Source organism: Grus americana, chromosome 7 (assembly GCF_028858705.1).
Source record: "Grus americana isolate bGruAme1 chromosome 7, bGruAme1.mat, whole genome shotgun sequence".
Lineage (NCBI taxonomy): Eukaryota > Metazoa > Chordata > Aves > Gruiformes > Gruidae > Grus > Grus americana.
Window position 1 is genome coordinate 16015505 of NC_072858.1, and position 15899 is coordinate 16031403.

Sequence of the window (15899 nt, forward strand, 5' to 3'; positions counted from 1 at the left end):
GAAGCATTGGAGTTTTTTGTGTGGGAGCATTAAGTGATGTCAGTGATTGAAAGTGGTTTCTCAAAGCTCATGGGAGGGTGGCCCAGCTAGCCCTCGGGATGCTGAATGACTTCTGGAACAGTTGATCCTGTTAGCTTCCCCCCCTCCCCAGCAACTTCATATTTTCAAAGGTTAGGCACACCATTGCTGTCATTTTAAATATGCACTGCTCATTCTCGAAACAGACTGGGCATTTGGCCCCAAGTATACTTTGTTTTTGTTTACTTAATATATTTTAGTACTCAAAATCCTGGTTCCTCGTAGCTCTCTAGTTGTGATCTTGGCATTTAAAGCAGTTTAAGCTCAGTAGCAGTATGTAAACTCTGCAATACATTCCAGTTTAGCTGGTGATTGCAATAAAGACGCAGTTAAACGTGTGGTTTCATCTGCTGTTGGAGGTTATGGTAGAAAGTTTGCTGCAAGTTTAAAAAAAAAAAAGTAACATGGTTTTACTATTCAGAGAGGTTTAACCTTTTGCAGTTGTCTTTATTTAAGCAAGATGAGTTGAGTTTTATAAAACTTTGTCACTGTAGTGTATGTGGAGTGCTCATTTTACTAACCTAAATATTTTGTATGTGTATGTTTAAGTGGGTGACAATCGTGCAGCAGAAGAATGGTGTGCCTACCCTTTAATGCTGCAGTTTTAAAAGAGAATTTGTCTTGTCATTTCAGACTGTAGGCTAAGAACTGTAAATAGATAGTGAGAAGTTGAGTACTCTTTATTTGCTTTGGTTAGAAAGTGGATTTTAAAAAAAAAAAAAAAAAAAACCACAACAAACCAAACGCGTAACTTTCTCAGTTTAAATGTCCTGAGACCTGAAGATTGTAATACTCACGTCTGCAAAGCTTTTAAACACAACACTTGATCTGTGATAACTTAATATTCAGGTAGTCTTTCTTTTTCGAGAAGCTTTTGAACAACCGTATTTCCTCCAAAGGTCTCTGTTTAAAAAGGAAAAAAAAAGAAAAAAGTGTAGATTATTTTTTAAGCACTAATTGCATTACGTTGGTAACTGCAATATAAAATAGCCATTATTGTTTTGTGAAGCATGGTTGAGATTAGTTAGTGGTCCCTTTTTAAAATTTCATGAGCCTCTCAAAAAATAAAAACAAATTTAAAAAAAAGCTGCTGAATATTCAAAAGATATATATTTTACCTTATTGTAGGTTTTGTAAATTTAGTCTGTAATATTCAGGTGCACCTTTTAATGTTAACTTTTTGTTTCAAAGTCCCATCTAATGTATTTTCTCTGAGGTGATTCATCACGTAAGACTAGTATCACTCGAAGTGCTGCAGTGATCACTAATGTTTTGTTTCATTTTTCACTACATATTTTTTACAGGCGCTTTCAGTGTAGCTAACTAGTAGTATTTGGGATCATTTTAAATATATGATTGGAATTAATGTTTGTCCATTAGCATGCTTAATTTTCTGCTGACCAGCAGTTTGCATGGCCAAAATCCCTGGTTGACCATATTTTGGTGTGGGAAGGTGTGGTTCACTGCTGTCTTTGTAACAAAAGCCTTGTTTCTCACGTTATTTCTGGTAAGTGGATGCTTATGTTACTTGGATCGCTTGGACAGGAGAGAAGGTTTAAAATCTTCTCCTGCTGCTCTTTTGAGATCACATTAACGTGTAACATAGACAAACTGCAACCCTGTAAAAATCAAGACGTCATTAGGAGGAGGCCTTTCGGGTATTTTTCGTCACTAGTTTTCTCTTATTCCCGAGAATGTCCATCCGATGTAGTTATTGGACTTAACAGTATTGTTGTGTACTACGTTGATGTAGCTGAAAAAGCCTGACAGCAAGAAACTGTGAATAATATTTGTGGCAGTCTCTGAAAACTAGTTTTTCAGTCCAAGTATCATGAAGAAGAATCCCTCTCCCCTACCCCATCCTAGAAAAGTAATTTTATATTTTGTGTGTATAAAGTTTTAAGAATCAAGTTTCATATTGTACTGAAGTTTAGGTGTCGCTTGGTAAATCTTTGCTGCAGCATATAATTGAAGATGAGTAAGGCTTAGTGTGGTAGGGGTCCTGGTGTGGAGTTAATTATCGTACAGTTCTGGTGAGAAAGCCCAACATGTATGAAATGTGTCCTTTTTTTTATTTGGACTTGTAAGATGTAAAAGTGCTTTTTTAGAACTCTGACCTATTACAAACTATTACCTCACTTTCAGCCAGCTGGATCCTCATTCCACAGTGTTGTAAGCATTATTGTGGCCGTAATGCTTGAGTACAGCTATAGAGTTGAACGTTTCCAGTTAGATATTGTAGGGGCACGTTTCTGGACTCGTTTTTATTTCTGTCAAAAGACATTTTATTTTCCAGTCATTCCCTGTTGTTGTTTTTTTAAAGGCTTAAGGCAATTTTCTTTAGAATATCTCATTTTTCCCCTGTTACGCAGGAGAAGTTGCTGCGTAAGCAGTACAGGTATGCCTTTACTTTCTTCTTGTTGCGGAAGTCATAATTTGATGCTCGCGTTACCAACCTTATTGCTAGACCTGAAGTCGGACTCTGAATTTTCATGGCAATTGAAAACAAATGATTTTTAACAAACACAGGTGTACAGATAGGGTAGTGCCTCTAGCAAGGGAACGCATTCAGCTTCTGTGTTCTCAAGCAGCTCCTATACCACCTTTTTTGTAGAGCTTTCCAGTGCTCAAGGATACTCCTAAACATGGGAGGCAACTGCATGTGTGTTTAGACCGCTTGAGAGCAGACAAGGAATTGTCTGTGCTTTGTCTTGTGGCAGGCCGACATGTGAGTCTAAATATTTCTTCCACGAGAACCCGAGAGTACATTGCCTTCCCCTGGAAATTCACAGGACCTGGCAAAGTGATTCAGGGGCTTTAGGGTTGAGTAAGCTTTGTGTAGATTGGAACAACTTTTTAGTTCTGATTGAATTGCTTTTTATATCATCTGCAACGATTGTTATACAGTCAAAACTGGAATTATCATGTGTTTCTTTCCAGTTACTTTGAAGTAATGCTCTTAAGATGTCCTTGAGTCTTAGGAGAAGAACACGGTGTCCAAGGAGTGAAGGGAACACTGTGCCGTTCCCTTGTTTCTCAAAAACAGTGTGGCTACATCTGTAATGTAAAGAGCTCTTTCTTCAGTGAAGACAAAATTTTAACTCTTCAGTGTAAGAATCCATACGCTTGTTGCAGTCCAAACTCTTACGAAGGCAAACTTATTAACCTGTACCGAAAGCTTTGTCACAATATTTTAAATATCTTCAATTCTCTGCCAAATGTTAGAGGTAGAACGGGAAGGGTTGTTTCCCTCATTTTCATGAGGATCAGAAACTTCTAGGTTTTCCCCGCAAATGTTTCAGAAACTAAATGTAATTTCAGTCTAGGTCAATGTTGCTTTTTCTTGACACCAGTAGATAATGTTGACTAATACTGCTTTAAAAAGCTGTACCTAAAAAAATTTTGAGACTAGTTTTGTTATTATAAAGGTTTCCACTTGATCTCAAGTTACATAAAAAACTCCGTAATTAGAACCATCAGAAACCTGAAAATCTGTGCTGCTAGTTATATGCAGTTCTCTTGGATGTAGCAAATACAATAACCACTACAGTTATTAATTTCTAACTATCCAGTGTATAAACATGATGTACTGTGGTGATCGCTAAGCAGAGAGATAGCGCAGACTTAAAATGATCTGTAGATGCACTCCACATATACCAGAAAGAAACTGTAAGTAGCTACAGATTCCAGTGTCCATCCCTCTCCTTCTCTCCTGTTCTTGCTTTGATTGGAGCCAAGTCTCTATACCAGTATTACAGCAGCAGTTTTGGACTGTGTCCTATCGAATTATGCCTATATTCAGGTATTCTCATGAAAACCTTCATATTAAGAGAGCTTTATTTAATCCTTACAAAAATCTCTTAGTTGCAAAATCAATTTTCCTCTGCAGAGTACTAGGAGGAAGGATTTTTATTTGATTTTGGCCTGTCCAGAGCATTTCATTCACCTTCTTAGAAATAAACATCCCCGCCCCTGCCCTGTGCTTGTCTCTACCGAATTGGTAAGTATAATTTAGAAGGACCGATGGAGCAGGGATTAGGACACAGACTTCAGTCTGACTGGAGCAGGAAAAGTTAATGTCAGAAAACAATTTCTGTAGTCGTCACCTAGTACAGTCTAACTTAATGTTTTTTCCTACTCGGAAATAATGAAGACACTACTGCAGCTACTAATACGGTTTATCAACTACTTGGTGCTACATTTCTCAAATATTTTTGCAGATAATATTTTTTATGCCTGCGTGAAAGCACGTAAACTTTACTGTCACTATAAAAAGCACTTGTCTGACCTATTCTAAAGTACCAGAAAAGGGATAAATAACTGCAGCACTTTTTCTGTTACAATGCCAGAGTCTTAATTAAATCTGGCCTTCAGGTTATGAGATCTTTTAAACGTACAATCTAGGATCATTAACGGCTTTTCAGGTCAGATCACAAGTTCTCTTGGGATACTAATCTGTCTTTTAAAGACTAGTACAACAAAATCTTCTGAAGTTCAGGCAGGGGATGTAGACAGACATGCCTGATATTTTTAACTAATCATTTCAATAGGCCATTTCAGGGCTTGACATTTGGAATCTGGGATGATGGGTAGGGAAAGGGAAGTTTCCCAAACCGAAAAATCATTTTGGACCATTGTTTAATGTTCAGTTTGAAAACTATATCACAAGAAAAATGGGTAGGGATTCTTTCTCCCTTATGCCTTCAGGGAATGAGTAGTATTTAGAATCTCTGGCTGAAATTCAAGCCTTTTTACCATGTAAATTTTTAATATAAACTCATTGACATGCTTTTTACATCTGAGGACTGAAAATGGATCTTAATGTTTAAGTTGTGGAATGGTATATTTCTTAAATGAAGGGGGAACATTTAAAAAAAAAATTAGATTAGAATACCAGCATTAGTGAGCTTAAGGAATTTTAGTATGTAATAGCAAAGTATAGCAAAGTATTTGATTAAAAAAATTAATCTTGAATTGCTAGTCTGTAACTAGGTGCATTCTAATTTAGCAGGTGAATATTCTTTACTTATCGATATATGATGGGCTTTTTGCAAATAGAAACCTTTATCTGAGTCCCATGTGTTGCTTGTACTGATGGGATGTATGCTTACAGCAGCTTACTGCTGCTTTAAAATGTATAAAATATGTTTTGAGTGTTTGCTCATAACTCTTTCTAACCTCCACTTGTTAAATCGTCAGACATTGGTATTTTATCAGTCCGCAATGTAAGTTTAAACTAATGTTCTTAGGAATCCAACTTGTACACACACTGTTTAAAAACCCTCAGGGACAGTTTACACACTATCCTCACTCAATTCAGGTACTTGTACTCTCTTCTTAAACCTAGCAGTGACTTGTATTTTGTTTTGCTTTTCTTTTGACGTGCTGATAGCACATCCTTGATGAATGTCAACTTAAAACTCAGTTCAGGTATCCAGGTATAACTCAGCCAAACGGATTTTAAAGCTGCATATTTACTCTCCAGCACACAGTGCCTCAGACACTTATAGTGGCATTCTGTATATTCAGTTATTACTACTGAGCAGATCGCGTGGGGGTTCCTGGTATGTATTGTAAGAAATTCCTATGTATATTATATAATATGTATTATATTATATACATATATAGTATATATGTTATCTTAAACTTATATATTTTAAAATGCCACTACTAGCCAGCGCAGCTAAAAATGAAATACATTCCCAACTGCTTCTGCGAACCGCAGAGGCGGCTTCTTAACGTGGCTCTTGCTTCTCTCTCACCATAACTACTTCTAACCTCAAGCACGGGTCCTTGGCTGTCTGACCTCTACACTCTAGTTATGCAATGTCCTTAGAGAATTCTGTGCACTGGCCACTGTGATGGAAACCAATGGGCCGGGAGTGCTTTGAGTTTATTAGTAATTCTGCCAAAGTTGGTGTTTGTATGACAAGCGTGTAAACCTGTCAGATAATCAGCAGAGGTCCGAGTCGAGTCGCTAAGGGCGTATGTAATCGCTTCCGCCTAATTGGTAGGACCAGACCTTGAGCAGTGTCTCCTCTCTAACGCCGGGCGCTAATTCAGAATGTGTTGGCACGTAACATCTGCAGCGACGGGCCCCCGTGCTGCGCTCACGAGGAGGCGAAACTTTAAAATCTGCTGTTCTGCTCTCGCAGTGATCTGTTGGCAGTCGCAAGTCAGCAACACCTCTGCTTTATTATTTGACACTTTACATCTAAAAAGTCTTCTCTTTCTATTTATGTAACCCATAGTCTTTGAAGAGTATGGAAAATGGCATTTCTCTCTGACCTCTAGAAGTTCAAGTGTCATGGGAAAAAAAAAAAAAAAACAGGAACCCCCCCCTTTACTCTTATGGACCTCATTTCAATATACTGTTTACAGTTTGACGGAATTGTATAATTTAATATTTCTCTTGTACTGTAGTTTATATTTATTTACAGATTTTTTTTGTACTGTGTGATTTGAATTTTTTGTTCCTTGCTATGATCAATGTTTTATGTAGTAGAGCACTTATGATCACAAATTAAGGTTTTTGGTTTGATTGCACTACATTAATTTTTTTTAATGCAGTTCTGATTTTTTGACTGGACTAAATAAGCTGTGTCTTAATGTATGTGATAAGTACTTTTTAAATTTTTATTTCATGTGGTCCATTTATTTTTTTGCATTGTATGTCAAAGCGCTAATTCTCTTGTTGTGCATGTGTAAGATTTAATGGCTCCATTGTATTATTTGACCATGTCATTTTGGAAACACATTCCCAGCTGTAACGTTGTGTATGGTAGTTTTCACTGGATGCTAGACTTTTCAAAACCACTATTCTTCTAATAAATTTTGTTGTGAAAGACTTTAAGGGGTTCCAATTCTGTTGTTTCTAGTGTGCTTTCTAAATGCCCGCACTAATCACCTGAGGTTGTGAAATCCAAGTTCTCACCAATCGAGAGGAGCAGGGGAGGAAGTGAAAATAGACAGTAAAACAAATTCTGGTCGAAGGATCAAGCTTTTGGAGTCCCCGTACTCCGTTTGCTTCTTATCTGAAATAGGATTGGCGATAAAGCCGCTCTAGCAGCTGGGTAGGGAATACACATGAAAGCTGAAACGCTGTCTCGTAGCAGCCCGGTCTCATGAACTCCCACACTCTAATTTGCTCTTCCCTACTGGCCACCTTAATTTCTTTCACGGTAAATAATTTATCTGGTGGAGAACGAACAGTCTCTCGGGGCGGGGGGGGGGGGGGGGAAGTGATGCAGGGCTTGTTCATTGAGCGCTTAGTAATGACTCAAGGTAGGAACGGTGCAATACAAGCCAAGCTGGGGACCCTGGCCGTTGCCTCGTGTGGTTGGGTTTGGCGTGCGATGGGTTGGTAGTGGGGCAGCGTGCCTTTTGAGCAGCTGGGTTGTGCGCCAGAGGGGACGGGGCCAGGCTGATGGAGGTTGCTGAGCTGCTCGCTTGCGCTGGTAGGCACTGGTGGCGCTTTCGTTTTCTCTGCAGCCACCAGCTCCCCCTCCGCAGAGAGGGCAGGGCCCCAGCTCCCGAGGAACGTACGGAAAGCTCCAGTGACTGTCCTGCACGGGGGCACGAGACAGATGCGGTGGTGACACCAAGTGACACCAGCTTCAGCTGGTCCTTGGTTGAGATCTGGATTTACTTTCTCGCCACCGTACTTAGGGTTGAACTACTTTTGATGTTATGCATTATTGATACCGAAATGCTGAATGCTAAAAAGTAGGTTACAGTAAGTGGGGTATAATGGAACCCACGTGAGTTTAGGCATTTCTGCAAACCTTTGTGTTCAGTCCTAGGATGATTTGGAGTGATGCATAGGGATTTCCTAGCTTTAGGAAAATTTATAGTGCTGTACACTGTCTAGCTCAGGTTTCTTTTCTCCTGAGAAATTGCCTTCCTCAGCTTCTGCTATTGAAAAGTAGGCAATTTAGGGTTTGCATTTGCTAATGTGATTTTTTTATTGCCTTTTTTTTTTTTAAGATCCTTAAATAACTGTTACATTGCAAACTAACTATTGTATTCCTTGTATACTAATACTGGTATTAAAACCAAAAAAGCAAAATGGTAAGGTAGCTGGGTTTAGCTTTACTGAGTAAATTTCTTTTAAATAAAAAACTTGGTTTGACTGGAGACTACATCTTACACTTATTTGGGAATAGTAAGTCTTTATGTGTAAATAGCTTGAAAGCTTTGTGCTGTAAACTAGCATTTATCGTATTTTTTTCTGTATGTCTGAATACATCTGTCAAATCTATAAAAAATAGCCTTTGAAAGTGATGAACCACATTCCCATCTGCCATTCTTTAGGATGTATTACACTCTGCAAGCTTTTCCCAGAACATTTTTAATTGTCACTTTTAGTCCTGTGATTATCAGAAATACAGAGTTTTTCAGGTTTTCCTGGAGGACTTGCTGCTGGTCTCACACTGTTAAGCTGAAGTTGTTCAGCCTTAAAGGAACACAGTCTCAAATTCTTCTTTTAAAGCTCTTTTCTCTAATACAAATATGTATCGTGGTGAGAGCACACAAGATGTTGCACCCAGACCCAGAAAGAAGCATCATGCTGTTGTTGTAGAAGTAGAAAAGAAGCCTAATTAGCCCTGTTAGGCAGCTTAAAAAGTCTTCTGCTAATTTGCCTTGGCTCGTTTCAACTCAGGACAGGTTTTGAGCTGCTCCGTTTGTTATTGGAAGAGGCAGGTGCCTCTTCCGAACCTGCAGGAGCACATCTGGTCTCCTTCTGAAGTAGCAGACCTTGCATGGAGTAGCAGCGGACTGTACCCCCACATACACCTGGGTCACTTCCTACAATCCAGCTACTCCAGCAGATGGAAACAAGAGGCTCTGCTGATGGCTCCTTTGTGAAAACGCACGCTTCAGTGAAGGGACGAGCAGAAAGCTTCAGGTCACTGCCTGCAAGCGTTGGGAGTAATACAAGCTGATAAGGACCTACCTGAAAGTAAGCAACTCCCTGACCTCGGCATGAAGGATTCGAAATGCTCTTGCGTTGGAAATCAGCTTCAGTTTTGTGAATGAAGCTGATTTAATTAAGGAAATTCCTGAGCATCACGATTTCATCTTGTCGGGCAACCAAAACCGAGCCCTTGTGCCATGGCTGCTCGGAGTCAAACAGCAGCAATGCAAAGCTTGCTTTCTCGTCCTCGGTAAGGCGGATCACCGGGGGCTTTCCTGCCTGAGCGTGCGGAGCTCTCTAATTCCCTAGAGGCCTGACAAAAGTGGGTCTGGGGGGAGGGGGAGGATTTAAATCCCGATTCAGGAAGATACTTCAGCAAATCACTAATTTCTTAATCTGCAAACTCTGCTCTGGCACATGCCCAGCCATGGGTACTTGCTGAACTGTGGTTTTAACTGGAAGTGAGTAGCAGGTTCTTGGATCTGTTTAGGAATGTGATTTATGTCCAGAGTAACTGAGGTACAGACCAAAAACAATTTCAAAAACAGAGCTTGAAAGGTTAGGGGCTAATCCAGGAATATGGAGTTGGATACAATGAAGACAGCAAAGAGATTAAAATAAAAGTTGATCTTTTTAATGTAATTATTCTCGATTGCATCTTATTTTTTGCAGGTCACCTTTAACATATCACCATTTGCAGGTGACATTTGAAAGAAAACTTCTAAAATCTTTTCATGCCTCCTCTGCAGGTGCCGTGGAGCTCTGCAGGAGGTCTACTGAGCACACACTTTACAAAAAGGCAGATTTTTGTATGAGATGGCTACAGCTCAAATCTCCAGGAATTGTTTTAAAGCTCCCCTAGAATTAGTAGCACTTAAGGTACATATCAGAGCGTAGAAACATAAGCACTGCTGCCTGAAAATGCAAAGGTTGCCTGTATGAAAATACAGCGGCATCTCCCCAAGGGACCGACCAAGGGTCTCGGGCTGTAACCTACCGAGCGCCCAGGGCAGAGGCTTCAGCCGCAGCCTGCGGTGGATCAGGACAGGTTTCTCCCAGCCGAGCGGTGGCTCCTGCCTCATCTCCCTCGCTGCCGTCACCTGGGCTAGCTCCATCGCGGCCTGCGTGCCTACCTTTGCTGGGCTCCTGCCTCCAGGTGCAGATCAGCCAGCCTTGTGCCAAAAGGAGGAGTGGTTTGTCTAGACAGGGTTATCAGCAAGCTGTCTGTAAAAATTACAGTGCTAAATAGGCAGTTTTGTTACACCTGCTAAGGTTTGGGGTTTTTTTTTTTCCCCTGAGTGCACCCAGATGCCATCATCACGTGTCCCCAATCCCTCCTGCCCAGCTAATAAAGCGCAGGGCTTGCTTAACTCGTTTTAGAATCACATTCCTGACTTTGAAAGGGGCTTTTATGGTTTCCTTTCTTAAAGCCAAGCCTTTGACTGTGCTTTTCTTCTCACTGAGCTTTAGAGGAAGGCTTTGACGCTAATTGTTGAAAGTTACTCTGGCTCTGCAGGGATAAAACTGATACTAGGGAGAAGCTGAACAGCTTCCCTGCACACGTGAAGGGGTTTTCAGACACACCGCTGATAGGCGTGCTGGGACCTCTTGCTTGGAGACTCCAGTAGTTTCTGCCATGTTCCCCTTTTAGGTGAAGGTGGGTTTTTTTCAGATGTGCTGTGGTCACACACGGTATTTTCCTCAGGTTCCTTTCAGGCCTTTAAAGCAAGTAGCTGTGTTTGATATGTTAGCAGTGCTTTAAAACAGGCTATTTGACCTGGAAAGGAGACTGTAAAAAAGACATTGTAGGATTCTGGGTTTGTGCAAGAAACTTTCACAACAAGTGTACTCTAGTTGTACAGAAATACAAGTTTTCTTCTGATTTCTAGCCAGCAAACAGCCTGAGATGTGAACGTTGAACCAGCTTGCTCTGTACCTGAAGTGCATTTGCTAATAACAAAGTTCTTGTTGGACCGTGGTAGCAGCTGCCTAACCTCACTGCTTGCTAGAGCCTTGCCGAGCTGGAATTCAGTGAGCTTTTCTGCTGATGCACTAAAAAAGTAGATTTTGTTGCTCCTGTTTCAGGACCTGTGTTGGCTTTTCTGTAATAAACAGACACAAGTGTGTACGGTAAGGGTGACTGCTTGACTGCTTAATTCTAGCCTTCTTGCCTATACCCGTTTATTAAATCCTTATGTTGGTGCCTTTACTTTTGTTTGAATGTAGGCTGGATTGCTAATTGATAAAAGCCATAACTCTGGATTTAAAAGAAAGTAGGAATAATAATTAGTAATAAAGCTTAAAATCAATGTAACCTAGCACAAAGTGACAAAGGTAGTGGCTTAGTGCTGGCAAGGAGCAGGTTGAGGTTTGGGGTTTGGCTGTTTTGTCTGTTCTTTTATAGTTCTTGAGACAAAAAAAAAAAAAAAGGACTTTGCTCGCAAGATTAATAGGAATAGCGAGGCCTCAGCAGGACAACAGAGAATCTGGCACTCAGCCTTTTGTGGGTCAAAAATCCCCACGGCGTACGCAGTTTGGGCTCTTGGCTTCGCCATCTGAATACGTGAGGAGGGTTTTTCAGAGGTGGTTTTGCTGCAATTTCTGGGGATGGTCCCATTCTGTATTTCTCTGGTCATATAAAGCGTAGTAAAAATGCCAACATCCCATTAGTGCTGTGGTCTCGTTACCACCGCGTGGTTAAGCGTGAGTTCATTTCTCTGAGCTTTCAGGGTTTGCATAGTGCACTTACTGTTAATACGATAAAAAAACGTCTGCAGTAGAGGAGATCCATGAGTGCTTGATGGGCAGCATGCGCTAATGGGCCATCATCTCTATAGTTTCCTCTGCGAAGGTTAGGGACTCATTTTCCTGCTGGTGGGAGCGTGGGACCAGGGAGGTGCAGAAGTCAGAGGGAGGCAATCTGCGAGGGCGTCTCGGGGGGATGTGCCCGGCTGCGGTCCTTCCTCGCTGCGCGTTAGGAGTGATGAGTCACTTCTGCTTTTTCCAAGGGACCTGTTCCTTTGCAGGCATAAACTGTTGTTGATAAATTTTTTTCCTTTTATTTTTCTCTTTACGGCAAACCAGCAATTGATGGGTTTTGTCCCCATTATAAAGAAACAAACAATACCTATCATTATGCTGCGGGAAGGAAAATTGCACAGAGATAAAGTATGTTTTAACTGCGGTATCCAATTATAAAGGGTAAACTGCCAAAAAATCAAGGATGCTTTAAATACGGTAAATAACCCTAAAGAAAACTGGGTGTATTAGTGGTGATGCCATGTTACGTGCTAAGCAAGGTGTAGTTCCCTGCCTCACTTTGCCATGTAGCTGGACAAATATCAGATGCGTGGGGGAGACGGGATCTTTTTTAGTGGACATTAGCCGTGGTCAGACGAGGTTTGTATTTGTTAGTCTTCCTTTTGCACTAAGATGTGTGACGATGTAAATGAAGGGGAAAAATAATTGTGGGCAAGGGGAATTTTTGAGAGGAGAATAGAATCTCTTAAGAGGGGAAGGAAGGACAATAGTGTGTAATGACAAGGGTTAAAAAAAAAAAAGAGATGATGTGAGGGATGTGCAGAAATGGAAGGATGAGAGGTTTGAGCTGAAGGGGAGGGGTGTGCATTAGCGCAGAGGAAACCTCTCTCCACTAGAATGCATAGAGACATTTCCTGCCTTATGTTTTGGTTTCTTAATAGTTATCTGACTATAAAATTAACCTACATCATTTCACGGTAGTTGAATGACAGTTAAATTAACCCACTTTCAAAATAGAGCTTACCTAGCCCATCAGCTCTGAGACAGCCTTATCCCCAGGCATCCGGGGCTGCAATCCACTTCTCTGCCTTAACCTATTTCCCAAGCAGCCAGCCAAAGTGGTGCATCAGAAACGGGGTTTGCTGCTCAGCCAGGCAGCTGACAGAGAATATGGACACGTATCGAACCGCTAATTCATATTTTGCCAGGCATTTTCGTGCAAGGAGGTTTAGCATCGGCATGTGGGGAATGCTGCCATTAGGAGTTGTGATACTGTTTCTATTAACAGCGTGGCCTTGATTATCTGAGGCCCAATTATCTGAATCTCCAGGTTATCTGAAATGGGGTCATATCCCCCAACGTCTGTTAATTACACCCAAGATACCCTCTGCTCTCCAACTGTCTTCCGCCGGCCCCTCCCAAGCTTTGGCGACCGGGTTGTGCTGAGGGTTTTTAGCTCTAGCGAGCGCTCTTCCTCGTTGTTGCATTTGCTTTTTCATATCCATGTTGGAAAAAAAAAAAAGAATATCCTGGATATTTGTAGACTTTAAAATCCTTGACGACTTCTAGAAGTGGTAGAGAGTGGCGATGTGCCTGCTGGAGCTGGGACCAGCAACATCTGCAGAGAGGGCATCAGCTGCGTTCGGGTTTTCTTCTACCCTGGAGATGCAGCCCTCCAGCATTAAGTGCAGCGTAGGAGGGGAAGGTGGGATTTGTCGCAGCACAGCATACCCTGCTCGCAAGCCTTAATTTACTGCAGATGAGTGCACCTTCGGTGGGGGGTTTGCCTGTTGTTGAACCTCTGCGGTTGCAGTGGCTGCAGCTCACCTGCGTGTGCGTGCCCGAGGGCTGGGTAGGGAGAGCTTTGTCCCCAATTTACTGCAGGACGAACGGGGGGGTCGGGAGCGGGGAAGAGGCCGTACACCCGCCTCACCTCAGCTCCAGAGCCGGCGTGCGTTCCCAGCTCGTGCCTGGGACTGTTAAAGATGCTCAGGGCATCCCTCCCCGCTCCACAGGGCTGGTCCCTGTGGTTTGTTCTCCCTTGCCTTAACTGGGTGATGCTTTTTTTAAAATGTGCAAAGCTGTGAAAATCCGTGTAAGAACTTTTTTTTTTCCCCCCCTGCATGCTTTTGTTATCTGTCTTCTGGTGCTATCTGTCTTTCTATCTATTCTGGTCTGCTGGTGCTATCTATTCTTTTGGAGTACCTAGCTCAGGGAAGATGCTGAGTACCGCCTCAGAGAGAAACACTCATGGTAATTTTTTTTTTTCCTTAAAGGAAAGATCCCAGATGTCCTTGATAATTAGAAAAATTAGCAAGGACAATTCTGGAAAGGCTTTGAAAGCTAGTATATAGAATAATGTTACCAACGTGATAAATTTCCCTTGGTTTTAAAGCAATAGCTCAGTGGTAAGGTTTTTAATTAGTCATTAAATATTGTATTAGAAGTATCACAAGTGAGGATAAACTACTATAGAATACGGTCGGGTTAGTTACTTGGGGAAGGTGGGAGTGGAGGAAGCTATGACAGGAATAATAAAAAAGATAAACTTATTTGAGTTTGCTATTGTTTTTTTAAATGTAAAGCCAACTTCGGTTTGTTTGATTTTTATTTGGCTACAGGTGGGGAGAAGGTGGTTTTTTATGTTTAACTACTTTAAAAATAAACAAACAAATAAAAGACACTACTCTGAAGGGTTAAAAGTCTGAATCTGTAATGGATGCCTGTTGTTTATCCAGTCGGTTGGCTTATTGTACAACCTGGATACCTTGACGAACACATGCAGCTGACAAAAACCCCAACCAAACAAAACCCATCTATAACTTGCTTCTTCCTGCTTTTCAGCTGAAATGTAAGCTCAATCCATCCCCACGCACGTCACCAAGGACGGTGTAAATTCAGGGGCCTTGAGAACCCCGCAGCAATATTTCCATAGTTATTTTGGCTGTGCTTTGCACAACTTTGGCTTTTAATTTAGAGAAGAAAAATGCTTTTTCTCCTTGCTAGCTGTTGTGTGGAGCCTCAGCTCTTTCTGTGCTGCTTTTCTATCTTTTTTTTCAGTGCAGCGAGAGAGAATTACTGTAGCACCCACAGAGGTGTGAAGGGACTCATTCATCTGTGTGGGGAGTGTTAGGTGCCAGGCATATTTCTGAGGATTGAAATACAGGCATTTAAACTGGTACATCCAGGGTCAGCCTTTAATTGGGGCTTTGAGAGATGAGCTCCAGAAAATCTGGCTGCAGTGGCTTACATGGCTGTTTTGCTCATCCCCGGCAAGGGAGTGCTGCATCCCAGAGCGGTGCCAGCAGAAGGAACCATGTCCCCTCACCTCCGCCTCTCAAAGCACAAAGTCTTTGCTGCAGCTACAAGTGAAGATGGGTTTGGGCACGATGCCGCAGGTCTAATGGAGCAGGGGAGACGTAATGTGGGTCGCCTTTTGCCACCCTGGGATGATAATTTCAAGCAGAGAGCTGGCAGTAGCTATAGCTCCATGTCCACTGCGGTGACATTGGTGCGGTCTGATGCTGAAAGACGCGGTGCCGCTTTGGTCCAGTGCCTCTCCCCGCTGGCGTTTGCTTTTGCGCAGCCGCTCCAGCAAGCTGAACCGGGACTGGCAGAGAACTCATCTCCCCCTTCCACTGGGCGAGACCCTTGTGTGGCTCTGTGTGCAGCCCCCCGGCACTGGGGAAAGCGAGCCCACCTTCGGCACACCGCAGCCACGGCCGCTTTCAAGCGCACGTTTAGCACGCTGGGGCTGGGGTCAGCTCACCTGACTGCCAGCCACGAGCAACCTCCTTTTAAGAGGCTGCTCCTCCTTTGCAATCCCTCTAAATGGCCTTTCCACTTGCTCTGAAAAATAAATGAAGTGGCCGAAGCCAGCAGGGCTGGAGCTGCCACCCGAGGGCAGTGAGACACGCTGCCTTGGACCTTGGGGTCAAAGTGGGCATGGTCAGTGCTTTGAGTTCAGCTGATGCAGAGCATCGCTCGCAAGTTAGGCTTTCTTCTTAGTCATCCACCTTTCTCAAATCTCCGCTTTTAGCCAGGTTTCCAAGGCACCCTTCGGCTTGGTGGGGTATTCCAGTGGTACCTCTGGTTTTGGGTGGTGCGAGGCAGCGCTCCACCGACTGGCATGGAGTCAACTGCA